An 18267-nucleotide genomic window follows, 5' to 3' on the forward strand; every position below is an offset into this window, starting at 1 on the left:
AGGGCTTGGAAATAGAATTGATAGCAGCTGATTTAATTCAAAACCTTTCACTTTGTTAAGCACTTCAATGCAACATGACTCCGTAACTAACAAGGACAACGAGAGTTTCTGTTGACACCCGATAGCACTCAGGTGGTCAATCGCCATGATTCTTGAAACAAGAACAACATATACAGAAGTAAGTAGTGTAAACACACAGAAGCCGGCTCAGGGAATACATTTGCTACATGGACGAAAGGGTGTTTTACTAAAATTAGATCGCACAAACACACACATGAGGTTAAGCGTCTGGTCAGACATACACAGAAACTAGTAGGACCGTGATGGCAAAACAGACTTTTAGTAAACATGAATGTCTGAGGGCATTTCTTCCCCCACCTTCTTGTGAGAGATGTTATATGCATCTCCGTCTGGTGGTTTGAGGTTGTGTGTCTCCTCGCTGATGTTTTGTCTGGAGCCAGACCGGGCACGGCCAGATTATGCCGCCTTGAAGCAGCCGGAGGCCTAATTTTCTGTGTCCAATCCTTGTCCATTGGCAGGAGGAGAGCAGAGCGACATACATCACAGACGTGACATTTGGTGGCTCCCGTAAATTTGAAAGCAGCAGGCTGTCTTCTGCACCCAATTAATTTTTATTCTGAACTTTCGTTAAAAAAAGTAAGTACCAATATCAATTGTGACAAAACAAAAAATAAAAAAAATGGAGAAAATTGAGAGGGGTGGTGGCTGACAGTTTTAACACTACGCAGACACCATCTGTAGGAGTAAAAGAGGAACAAAGTGTCAGACATAAACATCCCTTTGACCTCTCCAAGTACTAAATAATATAACTGGTATCTCTGGAAATGACAATGAGTTCAAGAAAGTACAGTTTCAAGAAAAAAGCTGATAAATCTTTGACATCCAAGAGAGCAGGGACAAAAGAATAAGTTCGCAACATTAAACCAGACCAAATGGGGAAGAAAAGCAAAATAAAAAAAAATATAAAAACAAAAGAAAAAAAAAAAAAAAAAAAAAAACACAGGATGGTTCGGCAGCTCTCGCCTCCAACTGGGGCTGATTCAACCCAAACTTTCACAGCAGCTATGACTAATTCAAATGTTGAAGAAGAAAAAAAGAAAAAGTGTAAGCAAAGTTCAAGGACCTCAATTTCAAGACCTCTCAAAACCAGCTTGCTTTTCCATTAGCCAGAACCATTAGATCAGTGTTTACCGCTGGTCCAACACAGGTTTCATTTCACTTGAACTCACCTGAACCCTCGAAAGAGAAGGGCTCTTCAGGAAGGCGGTTTGTCCTTTCTGAAGTGTTTTGATTTAACATTTTGATGGACATTTTTGAGAATGTTAGAAAAATGGATTGGCAAGTTTGCCATTTCTAACATTTCAAAATGACAGAAATGGCTACTGTATTGCTCCTCTCCTCTCCTTAAAAGTTTCCCCCCCAATCAGAAGCCTTAACAAGCTCTGTTTGCAGTGGGAATTTTTTTTTTTTTCACCATTCACAACAAATGATAGAAAGCATACTGACATTATTGAAATCCAGTTATTAGAAATGTATAGTCCAAGAATGTCAATCCAATCATGTAGAGAAATTAAGACTTCATTAAACGTCACTGTAGTAATATAACAGGAAAATCTGGTCAAAATGCCACTTAGTGAAAATGGGAACTTTCAGGAATGTCCGAAAAATAAATGCATGACGATAGATGTTGCACATGTTCTAAACCACGCAACTTTAGGTTATACGGTTTGAATCCTATATATAATGCCTGATTTATAGTTAAAGTTATTCATATAAATATCACTGTTAAACAGTTGATGCACAGCAAGGTACACGTCTGACTGCTGCTCCTAAACTTGTATTCAAGAATATCCAAAATATATTATTAATGAAGGTAAATATACAATGTTCCTTAGAAGACAAAGAAAACAAACACAAAAAAACCAAAGTGTGGATATGCTTAATTTTTATAGTTGATGGTCATCTGTTCTTCCTAAACTTAGCATTACATAAAGACCACGTATTTCTCAGATAGTCTTTAGGCAACACCGATCTAGATAAAAGTCTCAAAATCACTAACTAGCAATAATCAGCCAAGATAGCAGTAACTAATAATGACAGAATTTTTGTGTACCTTACTTGTAAATGATGAAACAGACAAATTTATTGATCACAAAATACCCAAGATTCAAGTTTTCCCCCTCCTTTGTTTCTACGATTTCATATCGACAGCAAATGACTTCTGGGAACTTTCTGAGGTGACACACATACACAATACATGACAGTTGTCTACTGATAGATTTATAATATGTATTTCAAGAATACTTTATTACTCTAACTTCTTTAGATCGACGTTCACACTTATGGTATGAATTTTCTCAAGAGGGGTCAAGCTGCAGACCCAGAGGAAAATCTCTGCTTGAGTTTAGAGGGTTTCCCCTCTTCTGTTGTGCAAATAACATATAGCATGAAAATAACCACCTTCTTTTTAATATGTAATGTGCAAGAGCTGACTATGGTTTCATATTTGGTAAGAACTCGTGATAAAGACAGTTTCGGATTTTAAGGAGTCTTCAAAAAGCAAACACTTCACGTCTAAGGTCATCCATGTTTAAATTAATGGTGTATCATTTACTTCTTGTTCTACTTCTGAAATATTGTTTTTGGGTGGACCATATGCGATTAGCACATCGCTCATTACACTAACTGACTTTGTTCCGACAAAGTAAAATGCAGAACAATGACGCAGCTCAAAATTTCTTTCCACCTGGTCTACAGCTGCTGCTTGTTTTAAACAGCTGAATAAGTAACATATTGCAGCTCTCGCTTAAACTCACTGAAAAAACAAACATTTTTAAAACAAAACAAAAAAAATACAAAGAAATGCCTAAAGTTCTGTGGATATTAGGTCTTTTCAATGGTGAGGATCACACCAGCCTTTGAGACTCTATACCTTGCAACTAAATATTTTAGTTCCTTTCAGGAATATTCCTGCTATTCGGCCACATTTTCTCAGCAGTGACAGCTGGTGTTCAGGAGGGGAATTGCAGTGATAGTACAACACCTCCAGGAAAAGTTGAAACAATAATTTTTTTTAGACAAATCTTAAGAAAGTATTACTAACCATTTGAATAACAGAATTTAAACCGATTCCCAGGACTACTCGTGTTACTCTTGTTTAAAATGTTCAGGTTTAAAGACAATTGCAAAGACTACAAGTGTGACATATTTGGAAAAAGTTATGGTTTATTAAAAAAAAACAAATGAAAGCAAGGAAATACCCCAAGAATATGGAGTCAAATACTGCATGCGGTTGTAAACAAGTTGTGTCGGAATTCAGCAAGTGACAAACACCCTGCTATTCATCATGCTTGAAGGAATACAAAAGTCAAACGCAAAAACCAAAAAGGAAAAGACAAAAGTACAATAAGCAACTCTAGTTAAACCTCTCCTTTTTTAGTTTCACCAGTTTATCTAGTGTAACAAGCACAACACTCAAATCCCCAGGCATGCCTAGACAGGCCAGCATTGAAAGATTGGGGCGTATATGCAAAATTCAGCTCCGGAGATCCCAGACTGTTGCTGTGCCTCTCACGACCTGCCCTCTCCTGGGGATTTGCAAACAGCAGGCTCGGCAGAAAGTGATACGTCAAGGCAGTGGATGCTGCGTGACTACGTGTTTTGTTGACGGAATTCTGCCACTTTTCCAGGAACGGATGTGGGAAGCACTAGAACATGTCCTTTCAGAATGTTTCCAAGAACAGAATCTTTGTTCGCCTTAAAAGATAATTAAAGAGAGAGAGAAAAATTGCGCAATGTTCCACTTCAATGGTCCTTTTTGTTGTTGTATATAAAAACTTAGCACACCCCTAACCTTTAGATGAGAGTGCTTGAACTGTTTCCTAAAGGATGGTTTTCAGGCAGTGCCATGCCAAGGGTCTAGTCAAACACTCTTCACCCTCTTTCCAAACTTTTATGAATACCAACTTTTGTCGCAGTATGTCATGCTTTATTGGTGATGAGTTTCACTACTTAATGAGCTTGTTATTTAATTTGAATGTCGCAATCTAAAGTGCGGTTGAATTGTTTCAACACTCCTTTTTCAAAGTCACAGAAATGTGTCCCAATCTTCCATTAACAATGTTGCATTTATCCAAAGAAAATCAAGCGAGAAAAACAATCTTTAACACACAAAAAAGAAAGGAAACCAGGAGGTACATTTGCTAATCATTCATATGTGGAGTCTACAAGATCTCTAGAAGTATGCATGTTAAAAAGTCACAACATGCGTAAGTGGCGTGGAATAATACTCAGTGCAACCAGCCGGACAGGAAATATCAAAACTAAAAGCATGAATGTGGTTCTGAAAGTATACAGTTCAAAAACATGACTCACATTGCAATATGACAATAGAGGCCAACAAGAAATGTGAGGAATAAACTTTCACAATTGACTGTACCAAAAATATGTTTCTTTTACAGTCACTTTGTGACTTCCCACCCACAAAGTGGGTGGGAAGTGTTTAATAGAAGTCTAAAATTAGATCGATATGCAGAATGATGCACAATGCATGCAACATTCCTACAAAAAGATACAAAACTAGTCACAAATGTTGCTTTCTGTGGCAGCAGAATTTTTTAGAATATTTATTCATCAGTGCAACAAGAAATGAAATTCCCTCCCAGAGCAGGTAATAAAGAAAGTCTCTGATAAGTAATTAACCTTAAGCTAACTTGGTATTGTAAATTTAGTTGATTGCTGTACTACAATACAGAAATAAAGGACTATTGTAAGAAAAACAGTTCATATTAAGGGTTAAGCATAACGTGGGTGAAACCTTGCTTTCAGAGCTCAAGCAAGGTTTGCTTGGGACTCCCATGGGTCAAGATGTCAAGACCTATAGCCCAATAATTACCCTCAGGCCAAATAAGTTCAGCTCTACTATAAGGAGGCATCACCTCTGGTAAATAATGGAGTTTCCCAATGAACTGAGACAGCCAGGCAAAGGCAAGCTAAAAGAAATTACAGAAAAGGCAAGAGTTTCACTTGTCCTGTGACATTCTGGCTCTATTTAGTATCTGGTCTCAAGGTAACCAGGTCCGCATGACTTAAGAAAAATCTAATAGCAATAATAATGAATACGTTCATGATGTTAGTGGCGATATGTTTCTTTTCTCATCATGTCGCTCTGTGACCCTTTACATTGTAAGTAATATAATTTTTGTCCCATGTGAGCATCTGCTGCTGAATGAGACTCAGTCCACCTGTCTAATTATAACATAAGCATTTGCAGTGCAAGTTCATAAGACTTGTAATATATTAGCCATAATTATTGCACTCCAGTCCTTTGCGATATGGATAATGCACAAACTGACACTGCGTTGGCGATATAGTTGCACCAGATTCAACACAGCAGAATGTGGAAAGTCCAGAGAGAAAGTCTACATAGGCAACTTTTTGGGGAACTAAAAACAAAATGTCAAACAGTAAAAACTGCAGTTTTGTGAGCAAACTGAGCTTTCTAACCAATAACAGAAGAGAGGATACGTGCCATTTCAGTAGATGTAATCAAAATGTGGGCAGCCCTATACAGAAAAGATTACACATTCAACCAACGGTTTGCAAAAGCAGTACATTTTAATTAAATTTAAAGTGCTACAGTTTGGCTTTTGAAAATGGTCTGTTCCTGTTTGGCTTGCAGTTTCTACAGACAGACATCAGCATGTCTATTTTCAAGTGCACAATATTTAGCAGTCATTTGTTTTGAGCTGTTCTTTATTAGATCCCCTATTTCTGGTAGCTTAGTATAAATTTAGTGTGTGCAAACCTCAAAATTCCATAAAGAAAAATCAACTTAGCGTCACATATTCACTTAAACCTAGGTTTTTCTTTTTGATAATTGCCACTTAAAATCTAAGGATTTATACAATATCTTCCAAAGTCAAGTTAGCTGACAATCTAAATGATTGGGGTTTAAACAAAGACTATTTGCTGTGTTTATGTTATGATAAACTGGCCATGCTGACTATACCCTGTTCAGCACAACAGGTTGCCTTGCTGTATCCCCAGAGGACAGAAGCTAATCTTCAGTTGGAGTGCTTGTTGTTCTGGCTCCGTGTGTCCCTGTAAGCTAGAAACAGGAGGTGGGGGAATTATAGAGGGTAGGGGGAATATGGAAATCCCCTCCCTACTCCTATGAAAAGAAACACCCAGCACACATGTACTTTGCATGGTTACGGCCACTTATCACATCGCTTTACAGCCTCTGAGTGAGCACAGATAAACAATGCAACGATCAAAGCCTTATGATAGTGCTCAGAGGGTGGGCAAGGGCAGGGAAAAGGGCTAAAGAGCTTACAGAAGGGAACAGAAATGTAGTGTCAGAACAAGCACCAAGCAATCAAAGCAGTCCTTTTCGTCTTAGTTTCTTCATTAAATTAAAACATATCTACCTACAGTATTAAATAACCAGTGGGACAACATAATAAAACTCAAAATTATTTCTAAATACACTAGGAACATTTAACAAGTCTGAGGGGCACTGGCACTGCTGTTCCAGCCAAAAATGTGCTTTGGCAATCTAGCCAAGGCACAAAAAAAGACGCTTTTATGAATGATAATTTATTTCAACTTACAAAAAGAAGCACATTTGTTGCTTTTGCTGCATATGGCTGCCACCATTTTGAATCCATGTTGGAAACTCTTCTGTTGACGCAAGAAAAAAAAAAAAGTTCTCGAGTTGCCCCAGCTGACTAATAAAGACGCTGTTTTCCGCCTGCTCGTCAGCTGGCGGAAAACAACCAAAACGTCTCCATTTACTTTTGCAACTTTGTGTGACATCATTTGGGGAACCAGATAGGGAAAAGGCAATTTGCAAGTACAATAAGATAAGGCTGTACGATGTGGTGCACTAAGGCCGAAGCTGGCATCCCGACTCATGGCTTACCATCAGCACTAAACTAAAGGACCATTTTGATTATCTCAATTTATGCAATAAAGCATTTCTCCGATCTATATCTGTTTTTGCTAAACTAAAAAAATTGCATCAAACAGTTTGTTCATGAATCCTTCAGACCACAAAAGTGTGTTTTTAGTTTAGAAACTAAGTATAAAGTATCATTTTTCTTCAGATACTTATATTGTCAACCACACCGACCCAAAATTATGATCAAGCTAAAAAAAGAAAATAATACTGGTGAAAAAAAAAAAAACTAAAAAAAAACATTGTTCCAATTCCATTGTTGCTTCTGGTTTTAGTGGTGAAACAAGTTTATGTGCTGCTTTTAGTTCCAGAAGAACGTTTACAAACTTAAAATCATTAATATTTTAGGATGGAATGTAAGCATTAGGCTAAAACTAACAAAATGTGTGACTTTTAGAACAACAACTAGCGTTACACCTACTAGTTTTACTGCAAAGGGCATTTTAAAAAGTTTCATGTAAACCAGGAAAAAGTTGATAATTAGTTCTTGGTATTTTGTTGGCATACACACCCTCTCCTGTTGCTCAAGTGTTACACTGGGTAAATGTGAACATTTGGAATGAGCAGATGTTACATAATGACTTCCACCCAAACTGCAATGAACAGGTTAGTTGGAGCGCCATAACCAATGCTCAAAGTCCAAAATGCTGCATGAAGTTGTCTGTACAAACCATCAACTTGAGAGTTTATCGTCTGAGAGTTAAAAAGATTGTTGTTGTTTAATTGTCTGGACTGTGGATTCGTCTGAATATTATTGATATACATGTGATGAAACCAGAGAGATGTAGTACAGCAGGATGTATAGGTGAGCCACTAAAATAAAGATCTACTTTACAAAAGAATGCCAACACTGACAGATACAAGAGAGCGCCTGCACAAATATTTACCAAGAGGTTTGGTCCCACTGCAGCATCAATTCTGCTGACATTTGGAAGCAAACGCTGAGTTCGGAGAGCTGCATCAGGACTCGCCTGTTGCTATATCAACAATTATCTCTGTGGTAGCAACAAGTGCTTCTACAGGGAATTCTGATGTTCTTTGTGAAGAGATCTGAACAAAGGCAACACCTTTAAACATTCACATATTTGAGGCTAGCAAGAAACTGGACATGCAGCGTTAGACCTTAATGTTTGAAAAAGGACATCAAGGTCCGTCTGCTAGAATGGCAACTTTCTTAATAGGAAAAATACACTTAATTATACAATCACAGCTACTGGGTACAAATCCATTTTGTTCTGAGATCATGTTCGTGAAGACCATGCAAGTTTAGAGTCATTCGGGGAGAAGCTGTCAGTCAGTTTAAGTGTTTGATAAGCTTCTTAAGAGGGAGAACAAAAAACAGCTGCAGCATGAGGCAAATTAATGCCTAGGTAATAAGAGAAACACAGCAAGATTGATGTTTACATGTTCCCCAGCACGTTAGACCAAAACAGATTTTGAATCAATGCATCAACTTCATATAAAAAAAAAAAAGAAGAAAAAACCCAAAGCAAGGGTCAAGTCCTACCTGTTGCTATAGTTTCAGCAGGCAACACCACAGCAGCAGCATCTACATGAGGTGTTAGTCTGACAGACCGTCCCAACGAGTCTGTGTCTTTGCTCTAACTGAACGCTACGGCAACAACTGTAAACGAATATTGTGCCGAACACAGCATGACTCATTAACAGATACGTTATGCAGAAAAACTGAAAAGGCATACACAGTGTGATGCGCTGCAATATAAAAGTTGGAGCATCCAAATGTTCAAAGAAAAAAAAAAAAGAAAAAAAGTGGAGATTGCTGCTCGCACGGTGAGAAGTGATCACAACTTCAATGCACAAGAATAACCCTTAACGAAGCCAAAGATTGCATTATGTCGGGGTTTTTTTTTTTTTTATAAAAAAAGAAACAAAAATGAAAATAAATACAATTTCAGACAACTATGTAAAGCCAGTCAACATTGAACAGGCCTTCTCCACCCTACCTTTCAACACTCACAGGATCCCCGTGGCTAGATGGGCTTAAAGCCAGCAGGCAACAACACAGGTGGTGTTCTCCCCCAGTAACCCGCTTTGATAAGTTGGCATCGTGTTACAGTACATGGGGTTCGCCTTTCACAGTTACGGTAACCAAGGCTGAGAACTTCCCCTTCTGCCACAGTGTATTTCTACACAGATAAAACACTACCTTTTTTTTCCTGTAACATAGTACGCATAAAACACGACAGTTTTTTCTTCGTATAACTTGAGCAGTTTGAAGATTGATTATATAAAAATTGCTCTCAAGTTAAAAGCATGGTTATTTTATTTTGCTTACTTTTATTTGAAAGCAAGTCTCCCCTTGGGGCTGGGCAATAAGATAAGACCACTGCACATTCAGCTGAGTTACCTGGAAGCCCCAGAAATAACTTTAGAGGTTCAAGTTAAGCAACTTGGAACTCTGATCATTCTTGGGGGGGCAAATAAAAATATACTCATACCAATGATTTAGCCTCAGCGGTTAGACTTTGTAACTTTAGTAAAGTCAATACAAACTAAGAAAAGATGGAATTTAATCAAACCAAATTATGCTAAATCAGCCTTTCCATTTGTTCACATCTGTAGCAGAGCAGAGGAAACTGTACTGTGGTCAGAATTACAGCCCATTATTGTAAAGTGATACCATGTTTATATCACAGAGGTTACACTCTGAAACATTTAAAATCACTCTAAAAAGTCAGAAAATGTACAGAGCCTTAGGAGCTAAATCTAGAACTCTGTGTCCCAAAGATAAATTAACCAAATAAGCGTTGCAGTGTGCCTCACTTCCTTCAGCCTAAAGTTGGTTAATAAAACTCAATGCTGAGGAACTGAGATAGATTTGACATTGACAGGAGAAGTACTCACTTAGTCAGCCTCTGTTTATTAATCTATTTAAATCCAAGCAAAATAAAACATTAGTTTTCATTTTGAGTTTTAATATTATGGTTGAAAAACAGCAGTTCCATCTGAATTTCAAGTAAAATAGAGTCTTCGACTGAGTTAAAGTGGGAGATGACAGAAACAAAATGCTAAGAAATGTTTGACATCCATTCTCAAATAAACCAAACCTTGACATTTGTGTCGAGGTACATCCACAAAGTCCCAACACCTTACCGGGAAAAATTTATTTGGCCCACGTCCTGCAGTGGAAACAACGAGGATTTAAAACTGGGGGGAAAAAAAAAAGTTTCTGCTGTGAAAACACACAAACATGCACCAACGACTAGGTTTATCTCAAAGAAATCCCATCTAAAGGTTTGCGAACTGAGACATTCAAGTTTAACTAGGACTCAATCTACCACACTTTAAAAAAAAGAAGCTGAAAATTCAAGTCAAGTGTGTGTCTGTGTGGGAGGGCGGTGGGGGGGACTTGGTTTCTCATGACAAGCCGCATGACATGGGATTCCCTCTAGCTCAAAGTCTCATTCACCACATCCATTTATAAGCATATACCTTGCAGTATGAGACCGTATGACTGCAAGGTGTGATCTCTGTCTAGACTGGCCAGTGCATCATGCGCCAATTAGATTCAAGATGAAAGCCAGCTCACCAGCAGGAATGACCTCCGTATGTGTTGAAGCATGAGTCATATAAAAGAGTTGAGGTGGCATTACTCAAGATTGTCAGGTATTCTGGTCTTACATGAAACAAACCTTTGAATCAGTTGCTACAATTAGACACCATCAGGATAATCTTTGTGTCAACAAAAGAAAAAAAAAAAAAGCTCTTTATATCACAGGTTTCTATACCTCACTCTCTATTGCCACTACAAGCTAAGTGGGTCACCTTGCTGTGGCTCACTCATAAGCAGGAATGTATAATTAGCTTACCTGTTACTCATTCACTTATCCACCCATGTTGGCAGGAATGTTTAGAGCGTCAATATCGTATCACCCTCTCGTTGAAATTTACTACCAGCACCGAAACCGGAATCACTGAGCAGCCATAAATCAAAAACCAGCGAGGCATGGGAATTTGCAGTGGCCTTTAGTGTCACAGCTGCTCAAGTCAACTTCCTCCCCCAACTGCATTTCCTCATTTCACTTCAGCCCACAAAAGCTAAAATGCAGGGGTGCTTTCTGTTTCAAGAAACACCAGAAAGGATAAATTACAGACCCGTCCAACCTCGATTGTAGCAGCAATTTCTGCATCAAAGTAAATTACTGGTGGAAATACTATGGCTGTGTGTAAACTGTTAGACAAGGTGTCAGTTCGGTTGATTTGTGAGGGGAACAGGTATGTTTCTATCAGCGAGTCTGTTCTGTTACAGTTGTTGGATTTTCCTTTTAGAGGACTCTGCTATCTTCGTCAAACCTGCTTATTTGCTATTGTGGAATTTTAGTTTCTAAAATCCACATTAATAACACACATAAATTTAGAATTCAGTGCATTGTCTATTCATTTCATGTTGGGATACAGCAAAGTACAGTCAGAACTTTTCATATGAAAAAAACCCCAAAAAACTAAACAAGTATGTCCTGAAGTGATCTTAATCCTTAAACTGTTGCAGAGTACAAGTACACAGTCATGTATTAATAAATGCATAGATGATTCTTTTAAGTTTTACTGAAAAGTACATATAATAAAACTAAATTTCAATTAACAATCTATACAGGATCATTTTTTAGCTCTCCCTCCCCCCAATATTTGAGTGTTAATTGATAGACATACAATTGCCCAGAATTTCAGATTTCCAACTGTTCAAAATATACACATATGGCTCAATGACAAGACGCCCATTTATTTTGTCCAGTTCTACTTTTAACACTTAAAAATAGGTTTAAGCGCATAAAAATAAACCACAGATATTTAATATACCTCCTGCATATACACCTACTTTAACCTTCCAAAAACTATTCTTTTTGGCCATTTTTTTGGTCTTTAAAGTGTCAAAATGTCATATGGTGCGACTGTCCGAACTCCATTACTGTTTCAAAAATGTCTTAAAAAAACATTAAATCTGTTCAAATATATTTTCTTTCCTATTTGGCATGATTTTCAAAGTGTTTTCTTCATCCTATACAAATTTTCAGAGCATTTTTAGTTATAATTCAATTATAACATTTAAACAAACTTTGTCCGAAAATCTCCATTTAGCAAAATGTCATGTGGTGCGACCGTCAAGAAATTCCAATTTTTGGACTTATATTTTGAATTCCAGCCACAAACAGGAAGTTGCATCAGCCAACATTCTGCCAAGAACCCCCTGAGCCAGCAAAGAGGTTTGTTACTTTTTTCAAATTTGATAAAAAGTATCAGTTTTAGCAGTAGGTATGTAGTGTCCATATTTGGATATCATGTAGTGTAACCTCAAAAATACTATTAATAAGTAAATATTCCTACAAATATCTATTTTAAATATTAATTTCATATTAGCCTTGTGTTGGAAGCTAGCTTGTTTTTTAAGGAGGCTAATTATTTGCTTGTTAATGTTGACTGAACATGAAAATATCATTTGGTGCGACCAAGTAGTGTCATGTGGTGCGACCGTTGTATTGTGTTTGTAATGACACTTTTATGCTTTTGTAGGGTAGTTTTTGTGCTTTTATTTTTTTAATATTATTTCCAGAATAGGTTTTAATCATTTTGAACAATATCATGAAAATACAATGGAACATATAACTTGACAGGGGTACTTACAGCATGTATTTTGTCATTTGTTTTCATCTATTTTACTAGATGCCACTCTCAAGTCAAGCAAAAACTGCTCGTCATAGGCAGCGTGTTAATGCTGACCCTGTGGCAAGGGAGGAATACCTAGCTAGGAGAAGAGAGAGTTATCAAAGAAGAAAGCAACAAGGAAAGATCATATATGTAAAGTCAGATGATATGCATCAAACAGAGAGAAAGAAACAAAGAGAGAAATGGAGGGCTGCATCCCAGACGTACAGAAAAAGAAAGAAAATGGCAAATGCTGTTTTAGATATAACCCTGCCATCCATGGAGGATATTCCACCTGTCTTAGGTGATTTTGAGAGAACACAAGAGCTCAAAAATGCCAACCAAGCTGTGACAGACCCCATCCTTACTAAGCAAGGTTTTAATCCACCAACGTCCTCCACTCCAAAAAAGAGAAAGAAAGCACAAAAAAAAATATTGTGCAACACTGCAGAAACAGAAACATGAACTGAAAAAACAGCTCACCCATCTAAAGAAACAAATGATTAAGATGAAACAACTAAATGATAAATTTAGAAAAAATGTAAAGAGAATTATGGCAAAACAAAAAGCAAATGTAAGTGAAAAATTCAAGCCAAGGGGATCCAAAAAACTGTCAACACAGAGAAAGCAAGCAGTTGTCAACTTTCTGACCAGAGATGAAAATAGTCGTCTTCTATCAGGGAAGAGAGACACCATCACCAAAAATAAACAAAAAATGCAGAGAAGAGTTTTAACAAAACCACTCATTGAACTCCATGCACAGTATCAAACAGAGGTGGAGCCACATCTTTCCCTGTCATACAGGCAATTTTTAAGAAAACGTCCATTCTTTATCACTGAACCAAAGACCAGGGATAGAGATACCTGCGCTTGTATGGAACATGAAAATATTAATCTTTTAGTAAGCAAACTATTTAAAAGAGGACTGCTGAAGACCAGCAGTGTTTCAGAGTTATTGAAAATGATCGTATGTGACCCCAAAAGCAAAGCATGCATGGATCGTGTATGTGTAAAGTGCTGCTTTGATGAAATTGAATTCCCTGACACAGACTGCACTGAGATTTCTTGGGAACAGTGGGAGAGGGTTACGTCAACAACTGGTGAGAAAACCTTTGCAAATGTTTTAAAAAAACCTATACAGGAACAATCCAGGACTTAAAAGAACTATTTCAGAAAAAGCTTGAAGCACTTGCCATTCATCAGTTTAACTGGGTCCACCAAACGGAGCAGTTCCGTGACCTAAAACAAAATCTGACTGAATCAGAAGCTGTTCTACATATTGACTTTTCTGAAAATTACTCATGCAAGATGAGCACAGAAATACAGTCTTATCATTTTGGAGGCAGCCGAAAACAGGCCACAATTCACACCGCTGTCCTCTACAAAGCCCACAGCACCAGATCTTATGCTACAGTGTCAAACAGCCTCCGTCATGATGAGCGAGCAGTGTGGGCACATTTGGAGCCCATACTGAAAGAGCTTCGCGAAACCAGTCCACAAATTACAGTTCTTCATATTATCAGTGATGGACCTGTTACACAGTATAGAAACAAATCAAACTTTTACCTCCTTAGTACTGTGCCTTTCCTGACTGGGTTCAAGCACGTGACATGGAACTACTCAGAAAAGTGTCATGGAAAGGGTGCCCCAGATGGCATTGGTGGCGCTGTAAAGAGGGATGCTGATCTCTACGTTAGACGTGGTGGTGAGCTGCAGACACCCCTGGACTTGTATGGGATGCTAGCCAAAAAATCTGGGTCAAATATTACTTACCACTGGATTAACGATGAAAGCATACAGAAGTATGATGAGCTGATCCCAGAAAATTTAACTGCTGTGAAAGGAACCTTGAAGATACACCAGGTTTTGTCTTCATGCGCAGCCCAGATCAGTCACAGAGAAGTGTCATGCTTCTGCAAGCATGCAGTAATGAAAACATGCCTCTGTTACCAGCCAGTAAAAGTCAACCTGAGAGAAACTATGTGTTTCATTGAACCTGCACCAAGCAGTCCTGAACCATCAAAGGAACAAGCCAGTCTTCAAGACTTAAGTGGCAAGTTTGTGATTGTGAGCTATGATGAGGTACCATATGTGGGCCAGGTACTTCAAGATGTAGGAGAAGAGGTCCAAGTGAGCACCATGCAGCAGTCTGATGGCAAGAACATGTTCACCTGGCCACGAACTCCAGATGTAATCTTTTACTACAAGAAAGATGTACACGCTGTCATTTCAGAACCTGAGCCAGCAACATCACGGAGTTCCAGGTTGAACATCCAAGACTGGGAAAGGTTTACAAATGCTTGAAAATAAGCATTTCTCTTTGTTCAAATAGACTTTATAGTCTCCAGCAGTAACATGATAGTCTGAAGTTCATTGAAATCTTTTAGATTTGAAAGAAGCATGTTTGCAATGTTTGAAATGTTACAAAGTTGTTTATTACTGCCTGTATTTTTATGTAAATTAAATTGGTGTGTTTAATTTAGACACCAATTTTAGACACAAAAGAACACAAAAAACTTGTTTTTGTAACTGTTACTGGATGTTATTATATTTGTATGCAATAAAAAGATTTTGACCTGTTTATTGGTCTACATTTATTATATGAGTCATTTGGTGCGACCATACATCATGTGGTGCGACCACTTAACGAAGCAACTCTATTAAATTTAAAAAATAATATCTAGTTTCTGGAGCAGAAATATGAATCACTAAGACAGTATTCTCAAGTGAATGGTATATATATATATATATATATATATTATCACAGTTTGATGAAATGGTGAAGAAAAATAGTGGTCAAGTCTGTTATAAATGGAATTTTACAGTTTTTTGGGGGGAAAAAATGTCATAATTTCCAGAAAAAAGTAAAGAAATTTATAAACTTTATTTCTAAACACCTTAAATAAATGGAAACTTATAAAACAAATGTTTAATACAGCATGGAATATATCTTATTTTAAGATAAATCACGGTCGCACCACATGACACTTTTAAGACCAAAGCCAAATCATATTGATAAAAAACCTCTGAAAAGGCATAATTTTAAAGTGAAATTATGATTTATATGTGCTCAACATTTCAAATGTTCTAGCAATTGCAATGGGTATACATATTTTTAAAATTTTTATTTTAGCCTGGTGGAAATCCTTATACGTCATTGAGCCATATAGGTATTATTTGAAAAGTTTAAACTAACAGAGCAAGTTTAAATGGTGGCTTGGGTCACGGCTTCGAACAAATAGGTCAACCCATACAATTGAGTCAACATTTGTCACTCAGGGTGGAACCGGCTAACTCAGTCGCCTTAAACTATTGCCAGTCTTGGCCATCTGGGAGCCACGACTGTTGTGCCACAACTACTGACGTTACTCTGTGAAAGAACTAAATCCCAGAACGTAAGATGACCACCACTTGCTATAAATTAAGATGTCATAATAGTACGTATGCGGTCAAAGTTACACTTGAAGCAACTGTAAAACAAAAAACGTTAACCACTGGTTAAAGGCAAACTAGATCGTACAACACAATCTGCTAAGCTTGAGCTGTTTCGCAAGCTTAATGTACAATTAAAGGTATCATTAACCGCCAATGTGACACAACGAATAATATTTAGCTTTGGCAAAAAACACCTTTGAAACGTTCACGGTGGACTTTCTTGCCGACAGTTCAATAAAAACCCGTTCGAAATGTTCCGTTTTCCTCTAGGAAATGGCAGTGGTCACAATAGCACGCTAATACCGCTACATTAGCTAGCAGCTTAGCCGAACTCCGCATTTTGCCGTCACCACTAGCAACGTTCAATCTGAGAAAGTCTCAATAACTTAAGACTTTTCCCAGATGTATACTCCATAACACTGAGGTCATAAACAAACTGGTAACATTTCCGTGCCTCGTAATACACCTTATGTGTAAAAGCGGCGAGAGTCGTGGCTGTCTAAGCTATGAAGCTAGGCTAACATAGTGGTTCGCCTTATCAGGCAAGCCCTCATGCAACTTACTGCGGCTGCCATGTATCGTAGAAACCTTCGTATCATGGAACATCCCTCTTCTAATTAGTCATACAAAGAAATTGAAAGCCAATGTTCGTAATTTGTTCAATGAATACTTACAAGGATCAGGCTGAACATTGAAATCCCGTAACTACCCCGGAGAAAGTGGAGGGAGTGAAAACACCGCTGTCAGGTCGCCTTTTTGTTCCTCTTCAATGTAGCACCCTCAATTCTCGTTGGAAGTCGGGCTATGATGGAGGGGAGGAGACTCCCGATGCCTTTGCGGACCGTCGGAAATTGTATCATACGAACTACTAGAAGGTACAACAAAACAGTTTCAGAGCCATGTACACATTCCTACTGGGCACATACGAATTGCGTGAAGTATGGGAAACCATTAAATTCTTTTCATTGGACTTGTTTTGGCAGCTACTTCAAAATGCGTCCTTTGTAAACACGAAAAATGGAGAATATATAGCTTCCTTTAGACGAATTAATACCTTTTAAATGAATGATAACAGAAAAACCAGACATAGAATAATGCAACTGTAAAAAAAAGTAGTAAAAATTTGCCATTCACCATAAAAACGTAGTCAAATGAAAAAAAAATACATTCTTCTTAATTTTGTAATGTTGTAAAACATGAAATGTCAAACGATCACTTATTAAGGACACACTGTATTTTTACACACCCAAATTAAGACCCATTACTAATATTTACCATTGCATTTATGTGCTACAAGAGGAAAAAAAAAATCTATTACTATAATCTAATATAAAATATAACAATCTGTTAAACACTGGCATTTATTGGAAATTCAGCTTTTCTTTTTCTGAATCTGTTCTTCTTGATGAAACTTTTTTCTTGAATTAACTTTAATATTTTATATGTATCTTTAAAATTGATATGACGGTTTTAAATTTGAACCTGTAACGAAATAGATAACTAACCGAATACAACTTTTGAAAAATGCTTTTTATCCCCCCCCCTACTGAAACAAAACAAAGATAAAAACCGATTGCTACATTAGTTTACCAGAATCATCCAAACGCAACACGGAGAGCTGCGTCAGTAAGACGTAAGAGGAATCCGGGTGAATAATGACAGCTCACCATGGTGACGACAGTTCCAGAAAGTTAGAACAACAAATCATCCCTATGCTCGTGGGTTATTTGTTTTATATATAGATATACTTGTCACGTGTCCGTAGAATCAAATTCCAAACAAATACAAGCGTGCTTATTTAAGATTATTTAATCCTCCATCGTCCATCTATGAAATTTGAGATTACTGAAAAAAAATATCTTCAGCTAATTCTTAAATCATATTCAAATATCTTTAATCTCTCCATATTTACAATGCTATGTCAGACCTCGTATTTATTTGATACTTTTAAAATCTAACAGCAAGGTACTCTTGGTAAGGTGCTTATTTTTGGATCTACTGTACATTTTTGGATCTTAACTGGCTCAAAGGTTTATCGGCACATCCGCCTGGGACCTTCAGTAATCCCTCAGATAAGTCTGGCTGTATCTTTGCTGGAGTTCTGTGGCTCCCTCTAGCGGCAATTTACTTACTTGCAACAGCTTCCCACAACCAACCGTGCAGCACACAAAATAAATACTGTTCTTTAA

General features: G+C 37.5%; 1 protein-coding gene across 1 annotated transcript in view; it reads right to left on the reverse strand.

Moving 5' to 3' along the window:
- LOC102228768 (protein tyrosine phosphatase type IVA 2-like) overlaps positions 1-16872 on the reverse strand; it is a 28630-nt gene extending 11758 nt beyond the window's left edge. Inside the window, exon 1 of the mRNA XM_023345469.1 lies at positions 16753-16872. The gene's annotated coding sequence lies outside the window, so the exon portion shown is untranslated. The remainder of the gene's footprint in view (positions 1-16752) is intronic.
- Between the last annotated feature and the right edge of the window lie 1395 nt (positions 16873-18267).

This window comes from Xiphophorus maculatus, chromosome 13, assembly GCF_002775205.1.
Source record: "Xiphophorus maculatus strain JP 163 A chromosome 13, X_maculatus-5.0-male, whole genome shotgun sequence".
In the NCBI taxonomy this organism is placed as follows: domain Eukaryota; kingdom Metazoa; phylum Chordata; class Actinopteri; order Cyprinodontiformes; family Poeciliidae; genus Xiphophorus; species Xiphophorus maculatus.